Raw genomic sequence first — 6,999 nt, 5'->3', positions numbered from 1 at the left:
TTAATAGGTTAGTCCCAAAAATAATATAAAAGTTGATAATAAATCCCAATAATGTCCAAAACAATAGATAATATAGCATGGAGCAATCAAAATTTGTAGATACGTTGGAGACGTATCAAGCATCCCCAAGCTTAATTCCTGCTCGTCCTCGTGTAGGTAAATGATAAAAACAGAATTTTTGATGCAGAGTGCTACTTGGCATAATTTAAATGTAATTCTTCTTAATTGTGGTATGAATATTCAGATCTGAAAGAATCAAGACAAAAGTTCATATTGACATAAAAATAATAATACTTCAAGCATACTAACAAAGCAATTATGTCTTCTCAAAATAACATGGCTAAAGAAAGTTATCCCTACAAAATCATATAGTCTGGCTATGCTCTATCTTCACCACACAAAATATTTAAATCATGCACAACCCCGATGACAAGCCAAGCAATTGTTTCATACTTTTGACATTCTCAAAACTTTTTCAATCTTCACGCAATACATGAGCACGAGCCATGGACATAGCACTAATGTGGAACAGAGTGGTGGTTGTGGAGAAGACAACAAGGGGAAGATAGTCTCACATCAACTAGGCATATCAATGGACTATGGAGATGACCATCAATAGCTATCAATGTGAGTGAGTAGGGATTGCCATGCAACGGATTCACTAGAGCTATAAGTATATGAAAGCTCAAAAAGAAACTAAGTGGGTGTGCATCCAACCTGCTTGCTCATGAAGACCTAGGGCATTTTGAGGAAGCCCCAGTTGACCAAGGGTTTGACCTCCCCAGGCTCAATGACACGTGGGGCCGCCCTGCTAACTAACCTAGATTAGGATTAACTAACCTAGCTAATTTAGCTTAGCTACTGACATGCGGGCCCCGCCCAGCTAACTAAGTTAGTTAGGGCTAACCCTATTTAGGTTAGTTAGGTTAGCCGCTGACATGTGGGCCCCGGCCCCACTGACTTTTTAGTTAGGCTTAATTTAAGGTTAATTAACTATATTAATTAGCTAAGTCAATGACATATGGGTCCCACTGTCAGGTTTGACTCTGGTTAGGCGTTGTTGACCAGCTGACGTCACAGTGATGCAGTGCTGACACAATAACTCATTTTCTGGATTCTTTTTCAGGAAATTCCAGAAAATGTTCTAAACTTCAAAAAATCATAGAAATTCAACCGTAACTCCAAATGAAAAAATTTATATATGAAAAATGATCAGAAAAATCCAAATAATCTGTTTATGCCATGTTCATGCACGTTTGAGCAAGTTAACTCCACTGATTAGGATAAAACATGATTAAGGTAAATTTGAAAAATAGGTTTGGAGTTGGAATTTGATGTAGTTTGAATTCCACTTCAATTAAAATGACTCGCTATTGCATTAGCTCAATTCAGTACCCTAATATGTCATATCATTCATTTGCTTGTGCATTGCATTAATTGAATATTGTTTATGCTCCCTTGCCGGTAATTGTCCCCTCTCAGTAGACGTGTTTCGACGACGAGTTCGATGACACCGATTAGAGTTATATTATCTTCAGAAGTGCCAGGCAAGCAAAAACCCTTGTTCATTCCGATACAATCCCACTCTCTCGCTCCTGCTCTCTTTTACTTCATTAGGACAACAACGATTCAACCGTTACATGTTGTGGTAGTTCAACCCCTTTCCTCTACATGACCTGTCATTGCCACAGTAAATAGATGAAACCCACTAGCATGAGTAGGAGTTGTTTGAGCCCTAATGTGCCTACTCATTCATGTTTGTTTGTCATGCCTGCTATTGCTTAGGGTCGTGTCAGGTCTGATTCATCGGGGATGAATTGGAAAGTTGTGAACATGTCCTACTGTGTGTGAGCTAAATGTGTTGAACATGATTTGGTAAAGGTATCGATGAGAGGCCATGTAGGAGTACATGGTGGGTTGTTTCATTGGAACCATCCTTAAGCACCGAGATCTGTATGTGTGATTTAAGAACCAGCTACTACCATGCATTGGGCCCGAAACCAATGGACCCTCTCGGCTTGTTAACCACTCTAGTCCTTTGTCCAGTAGTTGCAACTAGTTTCTGGTGTTTATAGGATATGTGTTGGCGGCTGTGCATAGCGTTGACCCTAGGGGTGGGCTATGATGCGGTAGATACACCGTGGACGGGCATGTCGGGCGCCCGTTTGGTGTCTCGGAACCCTGTACACATCGTTCGGGGCCGTATGTGGAAACCTCGGCCGGACTCCCTGCGGATGGAATCTAGATAGGCGATAAACCTGGACTAGAGACTTGAGTGTTTAGGTAGGCCGTGGCCGACACCCTCGTTGGTCTTCTGCTTGAAGGTTGCCGAGTACATGTCGTGTAAATGGCGGTAAGTGGTGAGAGCGCGTGTGAAGAAGTACACCCCTGCAGGGTTAACATCATCTATTCAAATAGCCGCGTCCGCGGTAAAGGACTACTTGGTTGCCTATACAGTTCATAGACAAGTGAAAGTGGATACTCTAAAATGCGCAAGATAAGCATGAGTGCTATGGATGGCGTTCTCGTAGGGAGACGGGAGCGGATCCATAGTGGTGTATTGATATGGTGAATATGTGGACTCGTGTGCGCCACCTCAAAAGAGTTACTTGCAGTCGTAGTTTAAGATAGCCACCGAGTCAAAGCTGGCTTGCTGCAGTTAAAATCCACCAGCCCCCTGTTGATACCAATGCATATGTAGCTAGTTCTGATGTAAGTCTTGTTGAGTACTTTCGTACTCATGTTTGCTTAATTTATGTTTTGCAGAGAGACTTCAGTCTCTCTAGTAGTTTCGCGTGGACTTCGACGTTTAGCTTGATACCTCAGTTACGATCTTGTGCCCTCGGCAGGATCTGATAGATAGTCAGGCTTCTCAGCCTTTTTCATTTGTAGATGTATGTACTCAGACATGTTAAGCTTCCACATGTGCTTTGATTTGTATGCTATGATTGTTGGGTCATGAGACCCATGTTTGTAATATCTCACTCCTCGGAGCCTAATGAATAAATACTTGAGTCGTAGAGTTATGTTGTGATGCCATGTTGCATTTGCACATATCGAGCATATTGTGTGTATGATTGAAATGCTTGGTATGTGTGGGATCCGACAATCTAGTTGTTTATCCTTGGCAGCCTCTCTTATGGGGAAATGTAGTCTAGTGCCCCTTGAGCCATAGTAGTCCGCTACAGCCCGGGTTCACCGGAGTCCTGCTAGCCTAGCACTATTGCTCAGGACACTTGACTGGCCGGCATGTGTTTCACTTCGTTCCTATGGCTGTCCCTTCGGGGAAATGTCACGCGGTGACATCCGGAGTCCTGCCTAGCCTGCTACAGTCCGGGTTCCCCGGAGTCCTGTTAGCCCAGTGCTACAGCCTGGATTCACTCGCTGATGACCGGCATGCTCGATGTGATTCATGTATGCCTGTCCCCATAGGTTAGTGCCGCTCTGGGTTCACGACTAGCCATGTCAGCCCGGGTTCTCTGTCATATGGATGCTAGCGACACTATCATATACGTGAGCCAAAAGGCGCAAACGGTCCCGGGCCAGGTAAGGTGGCACCCGTGGGAATATAGTGCATGAGGCCGCAAAGTGATATGAAGTGTTACATGCTAGATCGGTGTGACTTAGGATCGAGGTCCTGACAGCTTTGGTATCAAAGCCTGACTGCCTGTAGGATTACCAAGCCAAACCGGTCGAAGTTGTGTCTAGAAATGCTTTAGTTATGTAGGGGAATTGATTGTGGAAGGGAACGTAAGGCTCTTTTTACTCCTTTACCTTATGGCCTTCTGATCTGATTCATCCTCTTCTCTTCTACGGGGTTTAAGAATTAGGCCTTCTCATCTATCTATCAGGATGACGTGTTACTAATCCATAGACGTATAGGATTGATGGATTCAATTCTTAGTCCAGTTCCTACTATTTCTGTGTGTTGACAGTTGATCTCGGAACTTTGCTATTGTGATGTTAAGTGGTTATGCCACCATTTTGCAGGATGTCTCAAATCATTTTGAGCATTTACAGCCGTTATGCTGTTTGAGTCATCCTAGGTTTCTAAATAGTCTGATGCACTTGCAAATCTTTCCTCCATGTTCCCGTTGTATTTTTGGGCCAGATTAAGCAGACTAATCGGTGTGTTGAGGTACTCTGTTTCCTTGACGTGTATGTTGGAGCTATTATTATGACCATAGGTGTTTTAGGGAGTCATCTAGTAATCTAGCCATGTTTTGTGTTCCCAGTGTGATGATTCTGGCCACCATTCTCGAAAGCATCCCGTGATGCCATTTAGTAGTAGGTATTCTATTCCTGGGTTCTTTAACCCGAGATTCACCCTACTTACCTCATGTTGATAGTGTTGCTAGTTCCTTTAGGATATTAGTAACCTTTGCATTAGTCCTCGAGGTCCGTGGTATATCATTCTTCCAAATACTACGAACCGCCTATGGCAGAAGTTCTTTGAACCAAAAGATCACAACCAGATTGCTCTTGATGAGTTCTCCATTCTTCATTGTGAATCTGCCAGTCCTACCTTTCTGCATGGATTATCTGGAAGAAATATGTTCAACTTGTTTGGCATACTAAATCTATGCATCCGCAACCCAGAAAACCATATGTTCCTTTGAGTTGTGCCTCTTTAGTTGTTCTGACCTCCATCTATCAATTGATAGTCAAGAGTATGCATGCATTCGTTCATCGTTGCCTTTACTCTTGCGTTCCGTCAAGCCATTCTATCTCAGAATGACTAGGAGAAACAAACTCCAGTACCTTATCCATTTTTAGGATTGGGTCAAAGCAGTTGTAATCCGCAGATCAAAATGACAATCTAGCTTTTGCTCTGTTCTACCGTGGAGTGTCACCTTCTTCTTATCAAGAATGTCATGAGAATTGCACCACCTCTTATGAATTCTTGATTTAGTGATACTTCTTGCCATCATTGTTCATTCCTTGTTTCCGTGTTGTTGTAACCGGAATGCCGGCAAGTGAATCGTGATGTGTGAAATCAATACTCCTAGCAACTCTGTTGCTTGGTACTTAATGGATAATAATTTCATTCTTAGTGTGTTGGTTATTGAATCATCATCATAAGATTTATCGTGCGACCTAGTCCATTTTCCCTGGTGCACTCCTCGAACAGTGAGATAGGATTGTGTCAATCCATCACTCTCTTGATCACATCGTCTTGCCCTGAAAAGCAAGATTGTTCTCGAGCTTAGTAACATATTGGTGGTTCGTGATTTTCCGGATATCTTCACGGAAGTATCACCAGGTCGTCCCCTGACTGATATGTTGAGTTCGTGATCAAGTTGGTTTTCCAATAAACCACTCCTTCTCCAAGAATCTATGTTGGATATCCCTGAGCTAGTTGGTTAAGACAAACAACAACTTGGAGAGTTTGAAGAAAAGCTTGTCTGAATTAGTTCATTCCAAAGGGATATCCTTGTGTGTATGTGTGTGTTGAAGAAAGATGATACCTTCATCGATTGGTCCTCGTGGTCAGTTATTGGATCTATTGTCTTGTCCAAACCTTGATTTGAGTATGGGCTATTGTCAAATCAAATCAGAACCAACGATATTCGTAATGTTGTCTTACTCGTGGTTGACCCCTCGAGCATGCACCATTAGATCTTTGGGACTGACCAGTGCTATCACCTTGTTCACATAATGGTGGAATTCCAGTGATATGGAAATCCCGATGAGTTGTTGTTGAGCCCATCAGTAGCATCTTTTCTCCTCCATGATTCATGTTGAACATTAAGCTAGTGTTGGAAACTTTTGTAAGCATTTCTACATGCTAGCTCATGAAGCATACGCTTGGATGAAAGAGGTGACTTCCTTTGAATCACGTGCATTTGGTGCAAGTTGCCGCCGTGGATTTGAGAAAGTTTGTTTTGCTTCCTCTGGAATCATCCCAAATCGGTCATGCATACGTGCGAAGTATTTTGTGGTTTGGAGACTTGCAACCTTCATCCTATATGTGTCCCTAGCACACCAAGCCACTGATTGATTTGTTCAAGGAGAAGAAGTTCCTTTTTAAGAGCTAATCCGGGCTTAATCAAGGACTTTGTTATCCGCAGTGATGGTTCCCCACCTGAACTCGGTAGTGTTTCGTTGTAAGACAACTACGTGGTCATGCTTGTCTGGGACAGCGTGTTCACATGTTTGTAGCAGAACCAGCTCATGTTTTGGAGCTTGCTACCGTAGTCCATTTTCCGAGAATCTCGCAACGCCATCTCATCGAATTGTGTTGAAACTTTCTGTTGCAGACATGTTGAGTCTGAAGTGTCCTGTTACTAACCAGATCTGAATCTCAGGCAGATATGATGGTTGGAACATTCCAACATTTGCATTTTGTTCCTAGCTTGCACCTCAGTAATTACTGTTTAGGATCATCTTCAAAAGTGGTCCAACTATGGGTCCCATCCATCCCCGATGATAAGCAAAATCATCCATTGTGTTGTCCTCAACAAGGTAGTCCACATCATCCATTCTGGTATGGGTATGCCATTCTTTCGAATTCGTTCACACGATCATTTGTGAATGCCTTAGGCTGGTAGAAAGAATTTCAATGATTTTGTACCAAAAGTAATTCTTTTTTCCACTTAAGGGAATAGTTCTTCGAGTCACCTTCCCCGAGGTGCCCCTTTTTGGAATCATGGCAATTTCCCTCACTACTTTGAAACCCTCGTCAAATTGTTTCTTCTATCGCTCCTGATGCAAGTTTTGCCTCTCAGCTCCAGAGATGTTTCTATGTCTCATTCTGTGAGTTGATCTTGTGATCATCAAGATGATCCTAAGTTGCTCGAACCTCAAGATGATCGATTCTTCTAAAAATTGTCCCTTTCTACTCGTTGTCATGTTCGACGTAGTTCTCAAAGCAAGACGCCAAGATCAATATGATGCAATGGATCAATATATTCGAGAAGAGCAGTTGGGTCATGAGGATTGCATTAGATTTGTGTCCCCTCTATCTTCTTACCTCACGTCTTGAATCTCGGGACGAGA

This window comes from Triticum dicoccoides, chromosome 5A, assembly GCF_002162155.2.
Source record: "Triticum dicoccoides isolate Atlit2015 ecotype Zavitan chromosome 5A, WEW_v2.0, whole genome shotgun sequence".
NCBI lineage: Eukaryota > Viridiplantae > Streptophyta > Magnoliopsida > Poales > Poaceae > Triticum > Triticum dicoccoides.
The sequence above is the reverse complement of the archived record's forward strand: the minus strand, read 5'-3'. Positions refer to the sequence as shown.